The sequence below is a fragment of the Gobio gobio genome (genome assembly GCF_949357685.1).
Source record: "Gobio gobio genome assembly, chromosome: 6".
Classification (NCBI taxonomy): Eukaryota; Metazoa; Chordata; class Actinopteri; order Cypriniformes; family Gobionidae; genus Gobio; species Gobio gobio.
The window spans coordinates 3063793-3076930 of record NC_137102.1 but is presented as its reverse complement, the minus strand read 5'-3'; the positions used below and the strand labels follow the sequence as shown (position 1 = coordinate 3076930).

Sequence of the window (13138 nt, the reverse complement as noted above, 5' to 3'; positions counted from 1 at the left end):
GGAGACAATTTACTGAAACGCATCATATGTGGTGTAATCGCTCAGTGTCTCGACGGTGAAAGACGTCAATAAAACAACTTGAGAACAATGATCACGCAGCTTCACATTTACCTCAGAAGTCCTTCAGTGTCCACAGCTGTGAGTTCACTAGAGAAATCAACTCTTTCACTAAATATATGACCTATATTAGCCGTTATATTCATTATATTCTACTGAACCTGTCACTGATGTCTGGATTATTAATGTGTGTTTAAATAAATCATGAAAATGAAAGCCACTGTGTATAAATAATTATATTTCAACAATGAGGTGGAGTAAAAACATATTTTTATAATTAGATTTAGAAGTTAATGCAAAAACTGCCTTATCTGAAGTTGACATGTTTGCACACAATGTGTTATTGAGTGTTGATAATTATATCTAAAAATAAATAGCAAGAATTTATGCTAATAGTTTGGGCTCTGTTGTTAACCTTTAATATTATAGTAATGTGTGAGTAAGGGCTCCCTATAGTCTACAGCATTATCTTTATGAACTATGAGTTATATTAGTTGTTCCAATTTAGCAGACTTTAAGTATACCAATTTAGTAGACTAAAAATACATTTGCAGGGTATTTATATTAAGTAGGCCTACATAAATATGTAAATCTATATGTAGCATACTTAGCATAAAATACATTTAATTTATCACTAGGGAAAGATCAGTTATTAGCTTTTTCTTTGATGGATTGAGACTGTCAAATCGAGATTTAAAAGGGACTGAACTTCAATTTGTAATAAATTAACGGCTTAAAACGACACTTATACTATGGTACATGCCATCATAAGTAAGCAACTGGAATTTGTAAGTGAACTAACATAAAATTTACTGCGGTATGATTTCATGCACATTATGTGTTTTCAAATGTGCCTCTTGACTTTTATTAGCATTTTTAATAACAACAGTCATAAAAAAAATCACTTTGTCACAATGATTAGAGATTATAATTGTTCGAACTGGTTATGGCGCATGAAACGACTACCCACTCCCAGCTGTGATGAACCACCATAGGGCCGCTTTGATGTGTGATGGTAACTCATTTTTACTTTGGAATATGCCATTTTTCTCTTTTGCTTCCATAGCCTGTGCACCTCATATCATTGGCCTGTGGGTTTGAAGAGGTCCGGTTTCTTAATGCCCTTCGGATCATGCCAAAGGGTCGAGCCTATTAGCTGAAACACCTACTGTTTCTTGGACCCGATCCATGTGAGAATAAACCAAGCATCGTGCTTCTGACGTCGTGTTTTTATTGAGCAAGCAAAGGCTGAGCCAATCTTTTTGAGTGCCTAAATCTCTCCTTTACGGCTAATTCAGCAAAATAATTCAAATGATTTAACAATACATATTTATTAAAGGTGAACAATGTGCTTTTCCACATGTGTTCTGGAAAATAAGTGCCACAAATATGTTTAATATAAAACTCTCCTGATATTAGAGTAACAGTTACAGGAGAATAAAATAAAGCAAATTTTGTGACCTTCTGGAGCTTGTAAGGGTTCAGTTTGAGCTGATGTTTTATACCATCATCGCTGTCCTCGTCAGAGCTCATTTCCCAGTACATTCAGCATCTGCCTCATATTCACCATCTCAAACATATTCTCAAAACTATGATCTTCAACATCAATGACAGCTTCTTCAGCAGATCCTCCATCAGTGACAGTGATATCTGATAGCGTCCAGTGCTAAATCACTGAGCCACTAAAAAGTGTTGCTGGTGATTCTTCCTGTTCTTTTGTTTTCTGCCTGCGGTGACTATGAGCGTATCGTCACGTCATCATTGTGTGTCAGACATTGCGCTTTTTTCGCACAATTGCACTTTTTCCGTCATCAAAGATTCAATTATTGAGCAAAGAAAAATATACTTACACTGTTACACACCTCGTTAGTGACCCTATACACTTTGTACACAAAAAATTGCATTCTTTTATCATTTTTTCTTTGTTTTATTGTGTATTGATTGAGGGATACTAAGAAGATTGATGTCTAACTTTAAAATATGAATGAGGAGGAGGGTAATGATGTCCCGGGTCACTAAAGACCCGAGGTATAAAAAAAATCTAAAATTACTTTAAAATCAAAGCCATATGTCTAACCAAGTTGTGTTCCAAATTTGAAGTTGATATCACAAAAAATGAAGTTCCCATGAGAGTTTGTTTAGACGCTGTACAAAAAACAGCCACCGGGAGTCATCCAAATTCCATTGATTGTTTTTTTGATGCAATTTCCTGTACATTTCTGTCCAAATGTCACTTCCATCACAAAACAGTCACCAAATATGGAACCTTGAGACTTAGACCTTTCTGACAATATGTGTTTTGTCAAGATTAGAAAAGATTTAGATTATAAAGTAGTTAAAATAAATGTTGTAATATGAAACATGACACCGCCCACAAGGGGAGGAGCCCGCTAGAAGAATTTAAATTACTGAGTTTGTAAGCTTTCGAATGCCTAATTTATGATAATTACTAAAATATATGATACGAAAAAAGGCGATTAAAAAAAGAGTGCCAGGTGTCCTGCCAGTGGGACGGTGACAGTTAAGGGGTTAATACATTACCAAACATTTCAAATCAAGTCAACGTATCTAGGTTACAAACTTTTGTACTTTTAGAAAACAAATCACATTTTACAGTGTAATTTTACAAATAATATTTCTACAGGCTTCAATAATCAGTATTTTTTTCCAAACAACACTCAGACTCAAGCGTACATAAATAAATACTTCCTCCATGCCCAGACATTAGTGGTTAACTAATAACTGTAAGCTGTGAGTGACTGACCAGTCCAGCCTTTGAGCATGTTTAAGGAAGAACATATTTCTATACATATGAATCATATCAATTATCCAAAAAAAAAACATGTCCGTTTTTCCCTAAGCTTTTGCACAGGGGAATCTAATACTAACCACAAACCAACTGATGCCACAAAAATGCTCATTCAGGGAACAAACACAACACAACAAAAACAACAGCAAATTAAAATGTCTGGGTTTATTTGGGTTCTGCCACAAAAATGAATATTGAATATAAACTCAATATTTGCCCTCTTAACCTTCACTCATTGACTCTGTTGAGACATTACAAGGTCAAAACCTAGTGAGGTGAAAACAACCGTCCATTTTTTTCTGTCAAAACTATTATGATTGAATGTTATATATTGTATATACAAATAAATAAATAAATTAAATCTGCAAGCAGTGATGAAAGGGCCCTTGCACCCAGGACCACCGCCACCCGGCGGCCTCAGGAAAACATCGAATAGTGAGCGAGATGCATTTAAGCGGGAAGAAATACAGCAAAGTCAGTTCAATGTGCCACACTTCCTTTTGCCAGAAGGTGGCGCTTTGACTATAATCGAATATTGTTGTGTAGATGTCTAGGTCAGGACTATTATCAAACATGTGAAGTTTAGGGCAGATCGGACATTGTATGCCTGAGTTAAAACAACTTCCTGTTTCATGGCGTAAATCGCATACATTAGCACTTATTGCATGATTTGCATGATTTAACATGTTTTTAGCATGTTTGGCACTTGATAGCATATTTTAATATATTTCTGGGAGTTCATTACAGTGTAAAGCATGCAATTTCCTGCTGCCAGCAGGTGGTGCTATGACTAACTGAATATTGCCATGTAGATAGACTTAGACTTCCTGTTTCATAGCGAAACATCAAACTTTGTCAGGCCGCCATGGAGACGCCCTTCAGGGAAAACTCAAGATCTTCACAATTTAACATCACCAAGGCCTTTAGATTAGACTGACCAAATATGATGATCTAAATAAATCTCTAGGAGGAGTTCATTGAAGTACAATGTCTGGAAATGCCAAAAAATTGCAGAGAAAATTCAAAATATCTCACTTCCTGTTGGGTTTTAGAATTTGCACCAGGAGACTTTTTTGTAGGTGTTGGCCTGTTACATGTGTCAATCGAATTACATACTTACACGTGAAACGTAGCGTGAACAGCGCTTAATTGAAATTTTGTAGGTGGCGCTATCGAGCCATTTTGCCACGCCTAATTCTGAAACCCATATCAGACATACACTTTCGCCAGTTCTGACAAGTGTGCAAAGTTTCATGAGTTCTCCAGCAGGTTCAGGCCCTCAAAGATTCGATTCATTTCGGAGAAGAAGAAGAATAGACTGAGCCATTACAATAGTCCTCACAGTATCGGTGCTCGGGCACTAATAAATCAGTCTCATTGGTTAACATAATTTTTGAGGGGGCATGGATGGCACACAGAAATATTAAAGTATTCATATAAAATATAGAATAATTCTGAACTTACACTACCATTCAAAAGGTTTTGAAACAAGTCCCTTATGCTCACCAAGAATGTATTTATTAGATCCAAAATAGAGTAAATCAGTAATGTTGTAAAACATAAATACAATAAAAGTGGATATATTAATATATATATATATATATTAATATATCCACTTTTATTGTATTTATGTTTTACAACATTACTGATTTACTCTATTTTGGATCTAATAAATACATTCTTGGTGAGCATAAGAGACTATATATATTAAGTAATTTAAATAAAATAAGCTGAAACAACACAATTTTTTTTATTTTTTTTACTTAATTGTCATTTGCACTCAATTTTATTACGTTAAAGGTCCCATGGCATGGCATTTTTCTATTATTTTATAATGTGTACTTAGTGTACTTATATTGTTAGTATGATTTTTACATCATAAAATGTCATAATTTAGAAATAAAAGGCATTTTGTCTATACTGCTGTTTGCCCTGTGGCTGACTGCCCTGCTTCAAGAGGCGTGTCTGCTGTGAGACTTCAGTAAAAACGCCCACTGTTGTGATTGGCTGACAGGGGGAGGGGGCGTGGTTTAACGAGGTCTACGACGCACGAGCTGCTGGCAGAGAGACGGATGGACCTGAGTTCACTTCACATCAATTCTGTCAGTCTCAGTTCAGTGAACTGTTGTAGTTACTAGAATATACTTCAGGTTATTAGTCTATTTCTAGTCGGAGGGGCTGTCACTCATGTCAGAACGTTAGTAACTTTAGTAAATTATGGATCAGCGCTGACTGGAGACGCGAACCGTTTAGAACGATTTGGTGAACTGGTTCGGTTCACTAAAAATAACCGGTTCAAAAGAAAGATTGTTTGCGAACCGGACATCACTAATGTACCAGAGACTGAGCTCAGCGATTGCTAACAAAGTTATTTATAGTAACTACTGAGTTATGAGAGCGCACCCAGCGCGAGTTTATTGTGTTTGTATCTGAGGGTTCTGAATAAACACGAGTCCCAGTCACACCGAGTCCGTCTTCATCATTATTACCAACTTTGTAACACATGCAATGTACCATTACAGCTGTCGAGATGAACGAGTTAGTAAGTTTGATTAAAGCATTATTTTAGTTCCTATCATATGAAAAGCGTCAGTGACGCGCATTGAGTACACAGCGCAAACAAAGATACAACAGCATTAATCGAATGTAATCCAGTTTATTGTGGGGCTAGGCTGGCTAGCCCAGATACCCTCACGCTTACCCCCCGTCTGCTTAATCTCACGCCGCGTTTGGCTCCTCCGCTGTGGGCCAGATGCAGTACTGGGGGTCGGGGATGTTGAAGGCCGAGCCTCGGCGTGCGTGAGGTTTATCTCTAAAGAGATGTGAGTCTGCTGATGTTGAGCAGAAACGACTGTATGCACATTTTAGAACAGATAGACGCAACGAGGACGTACAAAAACAGTGACTCACAAGATAGAAAACACGAAAACACCGTTCTGTCTGGAGCGAGAGAAGCCGCTGCGTGTGCACGAATAATAAATAATTAGCTACACATCAGAAATCACTGATCACAGATCAGAAGGAACTGAAAAATGACTTCTGTTTTCATTTGTACATCCAAACACTGAGAAACTGCCAGCGTTCACTCGTTCACAAGCCGAGGACAATAATATAGCGTTTGCATGGGCGTGGCAGATTCTCTGGGCGGAGGAAAGGGAGGAAACCGTTCCTGCTTGGACGTCAAACCAGGAGACTTCAGGATTGGCTCGTCTGGCCTGTCATTTTCTCAAAGGCAGAGAAAGACAGCCAGAACTCGGGTTTACACCGATCAACATTTCTATCCACTTGGGGACAATATTCAGGCTAGGGGAACTCATATTAATGTTGAAAAACCTCATAAAATGAAAATTTCATGCCATGGGACCTTTAAATGAAACGAAATTTGGCAAATGCAAAGTGTACCTAAACCCTTTGTGTTGGGACCATGGGCGTCGGAAGGACAAAAAAACAAATGTGGGTGTGTCCTCTCTCAGAACAATTTTACAATTTTAATTTGCCAATTACATTAAGTACACTGTAAAAAAAATTCAGGTCTCCAATTGAAAATTTTCTAGTGACTGATCACATCTAAATTTTTCAGTTGGCCAAATTGAATTTCTGTGAATTGATGCAATTTAATTAAAAGAAACTCAATTTGGCCAACTAAAAAATCAGTGATCAGTCACTAGAAAACTTTCAATTGGAGACCTGATTTTTTTTTTACAGTATACAAATATACCGCCTTGTTTGCTAAACGTCTGGTTGGGAAAGACACTGTAGGGAAATCACTGTATCATGGAGAGGGGCAATAGTGTAGGGGTAGAGCACATAGCATCAAGTTTTGACGCAAATCGACCCGAGGTTCGAATCCGCCTTTTGCTGAACTCGCTCTACTCCCTTTTCCCATCACATATCAGATCGGAAAGGCATTTATTTTCAATAAAAATGAAGAAAATATTAGAAAAGTGGAAATAAAGCATCTAACATCTAAGAAGTGTGTATCGGTTAGTGTTAGGTAAACATACATGCGCTAGAGACGATAAACGTGAGCGGGTCTAATATCATTGATCGTAAAAAGTGGGTGGGTCTTGTCCCGCACACATACAATGGCTCCAACTCCCATGGTTGGGACTACATTAATCATTTCTGTTGCGCTGACTGAAACTGGGCAGTGTGTTTCTAGTTCCCAGCATGCTTTGCATAGGGATGGATTAGGAGAGTAAAAGTTGAAATGAAGTGCTGTTTAATGTGTTTTTTAGTAAAGGGAAAGACGTTTTAACGTTTGATGTTATATTTGACATTTAAAAGTTGTGTTATGTCGATTTTGTAGTTAGGCCAGTGGTTTTTAAACCTGTCCTGGAGACACCCTAGTCCGGCACATTTTGGCTGCGTCCGAAACCTGGAAAATATTGCCTTCGGAGGACACATTTCAATGTAGGAAGGCATGAAGGCACATCCGAATCTAATGATAGCTTCACTTCCTCTCTACTGAGATGCCTTCATTTGTGCTGTGTTCCAGTTGGTTTTTATTATGCCCTTCACTTGCTAACTTCCCTCCATCGTGTTCACTCGGATGTGCGTCATTGCTTGCGTATCATGAGTGTCCACTACTGGAGGAACCTTTGCAATGGACTGAACTGGAACGTCCTGAGCCCTTGATCACTTGGAAATCACTATGGAGTTGATTTATTATTTATTATTTATCCTCCGAAATTGTTTAATGCTGCATTCTATATGTATATAGGTTGTTTGTGGTGGGGTAAATTAAACCCGATATGCAGTGATGTCACATTCGTGTTGCATTGTGGTATATGAAGCTGCCTGAAGTGTACATATGAAGTAGACTTGATTTTGACTGAGGGAGCGAGGGTCTGTTCATATAAACTTTCCTCGTCCACTTCACGAAGTGGAACACACTTCAAAATGGCGGCGGGGATCCCCCCGAGGGTAAGTGCTAAGGGAAGTTCGCAAGAGCGTGTCTAAAAGTGGAGTGGAACGCAGCCCTGATCGAGTTTTGAAGGTAGCATAAATGCATCCTTCGCTGCCTTTGATATCCCACAATCCTATGCGTTATATTCTGTGACATTTGAGCTGGGAAAAAGATGTCGTCCGAAAGTTGCGTTTGCTGGTCAGTTTGTGTGTAAAGGTACGTTTTTTACCAACATTTTCCACTTCTGATGTCATTTCTAGCGAGAAATTACAAATGTAGTAATTAAATATGTGTCTAGTTCTCACCAAAGCTCTCTCTATTTTGCTGTAGAATATTAAACTGTTACACAGAAGTCTGTCCGAAATTAGTTTCGTGAGGTGCCTTCATGCACAAACGCTGCCTGTCATTGGCTGAATCCGAAATCGCCCCCGAAACCCTCATTCACTATTCCTATTCTATTCCTATTCCTCCACTATTCCTACATTGGTCCACTAATACAGTTCACTTGAAGGAGTGAATGAAAACGAGTGTGTGAAGTCAACCAGCCGTTGTGTATACATGGGCTGTACACTTGTTATTGCGGTGCATTGTGGGATTGAATGAGTGCACTCAATAACGTCCACTATGGTTTCGGACACCACTACAAATGGCTGTTCCCTCAAATAGCGCCCTATTTAAGGGTATAAGGGGCGATTTCGGATTCAGCCATTGTGTATTTAAGCTCCTCTCTTTCATTCAGTTGAGATTTTGCCTCACTTCCTTCCGTTGCTGTACCCCTTCTAGCCACAACTCTTTTTCTCCATTTTTAGTGTATCTCTGTGGCAGAATTACAGCGCCACACACTGGTCTGGCATGTGTACTACATAGTTTTGAGTCGGACTCGGTATTAGTGCTCTCGTGTTTATGCAGATATTTCTTGAGGGGAAAGAAAGATTGGATAGGGAAAGCTCAGGCTTCGTGTGGATGTGGCCTCTGATCACCTGCACCTGTCCTTCCTCATCACCAGCACTATGGGTGCGTCTCAATCAGCTCCTTAGTTCAATAGTCAGGGCACTGATCAGGGAGTCAGCCCATTGACTTATGTCCTGATCAGTGCCCTGACTACTGAACTTGGGAGCTGATTGAGACGCACCCTAAATAGCTCATTCCCCAGTCCCACGCCTGATCTCATCAAGACAACACAGACCCAACCTGCTCATCTGAGATACCCTGATCGTCTTTGTTTGTTCCCATTGTCTCGTCAGCACTGTTCCCAGTCTCCGTCTCAAGTATGTCTACGTCAGCTACAAGCTCAAAGTCATCTGTATCCACCCTGTGATTCATCCCTCTTGTGTCTGCTCAAACCCTGCTTCACTGTTTTATCTCATGCATCATCTGTTCCTACTGTGTGTGTGTGTGACAGTTGGAATGATACCATTTTTAGTAGTCTTGATGGCCCCACTTTATATTAGGTGGCCTTAACTACTATGTACTTACATAAAAAAATAAGTACAATGTACTTACTGTGTTCAAATTGTGTTGCAAAACACCTTTGCTGATATTGAGGTGGGATACGGGTAGAGTTAGTGACAGGTGTGGTGGTATGGGTAAGTTTAAGGGTAGAGTTAGGGACAGGTGTGGTGGTATGGGTAAGTTTAAGGGTAAAGTTACGGACAGGTGTGGTGGTGTGGGTAAGTTTAAGGGTAGAGTTAGGGACAGGGGTGGTGGTGTGGGTAAGTTTAAGGGTAAAGTTACGGACAGGTGTGGTGGTGTGGGTAAGTTTAAGGGTAGGGTTAGGGACAGGTGTGGTGGTATAGGTAAGTTTAAGGGTAAAGTTAGGGACAGGTGTGGTGGTATAGGTAAGTTTAAGGGTAGGGTTAGGGACAGGTGTGGTGGTATAGGTAAGTTTAAGGGTAGGGTTAGGGACAGGTGTGGTGGTATAGGTAAGTTTAAGGGTAGGGTTAGGGACAGGTGTGGTGGTATAGGTAAGTTTAAGGGTAGGGTTAGGGACAGGTGTGGTGGTATAGGTAAGTTTAAGGGTAGGGTTAGGGACAGGTGTGGTGGTATAGGTAAGTTTAAGGGTAGGGTTAGGGACAGGTGTGGTGGTATAGGTAAGTTTAAGGGTAGGGTTAGGTGTAAGGGAAGTGTCAACTGTGTAATTACAGACGTAATTACATGCAGGTATTTTTTTAAATGTAAGTACAATGTAAAGACATGTATGTACACAATAAGTGCATTGTATCAAATTATTAATTAAAAAGTACATAGTAGTCAAGGCCTCTAATATAAAGTGGGTCCTTCTTGACTAAATTAATTTAAGTTTATACAACAAGATTACAAAAAATAATTTCAAACCAATTAGATTTTGTTAAAAAAAAAATGTAATTCAATTTCGTGGAAAACTTTTCCTTAATTTAATTAAGTTCGTTCAACAGCTGTGTTCAACGAGTGTCGATTTGGTGAAAAATACATTGAAAAGTTGTACTGCTTAATATTTTTGAGGCAACCATGATATATATATATATTCAGAATTATTTGTAGAAAATAAAGTTCAAAAGAACAGGATTTATTTCAAATGTATATCTTTTTGTAACATTATAAAATTAAAGAATGTAATGTGTCCTTGCTGAATAAAAGTTTATTTATTTATAAATCTCACTGACCCCAAACTTTGGAATAGAATATACATACATAATTGTACTTTTATAATAATTTTATATTGTAAATTTTTACAAAACATTTTTACAAGTTTCAGAAATAGTTTGACATTGAAAGTTACTTTCTTATACATAAGATCTTGGGATAATGTCCATTCCCATAATTTATGCACTATTATGGACTAAATGGAACTGCAAAAATAATAAAAATACTCGCCTTTCCCCGTCTTCCATTATTCTGACAAACAGGTATGTCCAAACTCACACCATCAACATTCCACTCAAATAAAGGAGTTTTAAAAGCAGGTTTGACACTTTCTTAGTGTTTTGTGCAGTGTTTTCCCTGCGCTCAGAACTGGGATAGAATAAAGTATCTTGAGAAGACTACACACTTCACCTTTCAGGTGGACACAATCCTTTCGAATAACACAGAGGGGAAAAAAGCAAGTAGTTTCAAAACCAGCGATCCACATATCTCGCAGCAGAATGAATAAAGAAACAAATACATCATACATCGCTAAAATGGCTAAGCATCTATCAAAGATAATTACTAAAGAGAAGAGATATCAGGTAGTTCAGCTCTATTGGCTTAAACGTCTGGACTAAAATGTCTTCGCTTTCTTCTCGTTCCATTTCTGGAGCTTGCCAAAAAGCACCTGGTGGTTCCCCTGTGCTGCTTCTCTCGGCTTCAACAACAAATTTGAGTAGTGACAGCCATTGGCAGGTACTCGAGCTTCACTGCCCAGCAGCAGATACCTGGGCTATAACTCACGCAGCGAAACATTAAAATCCCAGACCTCCACATAAAAAGCACGCTATACAATTGCCATCAAAATGTCATCCCTGCATTAATTCTCTGCAAACTCTGGACCGTTGCCTTAGCGATGCGCGCTTCCAGCATGGTAAGGACAGACCCATCTAAGGGCTTAAGAGCCCAAGGTTAATCCGAGCCTATTGGCTATCAGCATTTCTACTTATTGACACATCATATTTAGAGGAAAACAAGTCCAGCAAATGAACCTTTGGGTTATTCAGTACCTTTGGATTGCTTTTTGAATATGAAGTGCCAAGGACAGCATGCTACTACAAACTACAAACTGTTGGCTTTGGTAGAATTAAGGAGGTTTGAAATTTCCCTGAGGAAAACTGTCTTTTAGCATTCCCATTCATCTCAATGGTAGCTGCTCGGCTGGCACAGGAACGCAGGAAAATGACATCATGATATGTCCCAAGCCCTTCACTAGTGACTATCCTTTTCTGTGAGAAAGGGAGAACGGTCTATTTCAAAACAAAACTGGGAAATGGTGTGAAATAATAGCAACAAACCCGTTTGAATATTTTTGAAAGAATTCTCTTAACTGCGTTTATTTAGTCAAAAAATACGGTAAAAGCAGTAAAATTGTGAAATATTATTACAATTTAAAACGCTATTTTTTCACGCTATTGAAGACTCACATCCCTTACAAAAAAGTTTGCTTCAAGTTTACTTAAAGGGTAACTAAACCCCTGCTCAGAGCTTAACTCCACCCACTGGCAATTTTCAAAAAATGCTGGAAAAGTGGGCAGAGCCCGGCGGACACAGAGGGGACGAACCGAGGGCGGGGCTGAGCGGAGGGCGTACACCTGAGACCCGCAGGGACGGGTTGATTGACAGCTGTCTGACTCGCGAGTCGCAAAGATGGAGAATGACTGGAGTGACGCCAGCTTTGCAACAGAGCGGTCATTTCTCCTACCTTCACCTGAAGTGGAGGAGGGTGGATTGTCTGTAGACATAAACCCGGAGCCTTATCAATGCGAGCCGCTGCTCAAACTGCGTTAACTCCCGATGCCGACGATGCTAGTGAAGCAGCCGCGCAAGAGAACTGACCTAATCTATCTGCGTCCGCGGCAACCACTTGCGTGTCAGGGTTTGAAAGCGCGTCTCATGCATGAAAATTATCTGTACACATGACGGGCGGCAATAAAATCGCAAGAAAAGCCTGAAGTGTACTGACAACTTCATTATTTAACCGTATTTTCTTCAATACAATGTTAAAGCAAGTGTCAAGTGAGTTTCATTCATAATGTTTCCACTTCATGTAACATGAGAGTTCATACTGGAGTGAAGCCGCTCTCATCATGTGATTGGGGGAAACATTTCTGAGGGCGTGGTGAGCTCGTGCCAGGGGCGCGGATAGTGAGCCGTTGGAGGTACCATCCTACGTCACGATGTACCACAACGTCCAATAGGAAAATTCAACTGCAGTAGCCACCGTTCAACCTTAAGAGGGCAGCACTTTGGCGGTTTTACACCATATTTTATAGAATTAAAACACTTTATACTCAAATGTCAAAACATTTTCTCGAATCAATGAACAGCATTAATAAAGCCCCAGTATTACAGATCATTAACTAAAAAAAGTTGGTTTAGGGTTTAGTTACCCTTTAAGTAATGTTCAAGTATACTTTATGCAGTGAGTTTACTAATATCAAGTGTGCTACTTCAATACTCCTTGGGAGTAATTGGCCCACTTTTAGTACATAAAAGTATACGTATAAGTGTACTTACAGTAGTAAACTTTAAGTAGGTTTCTCATTTGTACTGCATCTGTACTACAAGTGAACTTATAAGTATTCTAGTAGTTTACGATTTTAATACAAGCAGTACATTTTTTAGGTTATGAAAGTACACTTTGAAGTGTAAACTAGTTTAGTAGTCGTATACTGCAAGTATTCTTATACTTATAG

The 13138-nt window shown here is 39.1% G+C and overlaps 1 protein-coding gene across 1 annotated transcript in view; it reads right to left on the bottom strand.

The window, feature by feature from the left end:
- Positions 1–13138, bottom strand: part of pappa2 (pappalysin 2) — a gene marked incomplete at both ends in the record, with an annotated part of 133390 nt that overhangs the window by 105678 nt on the left and 14574 nt on the right. The window lies entirely within an intron of this gene.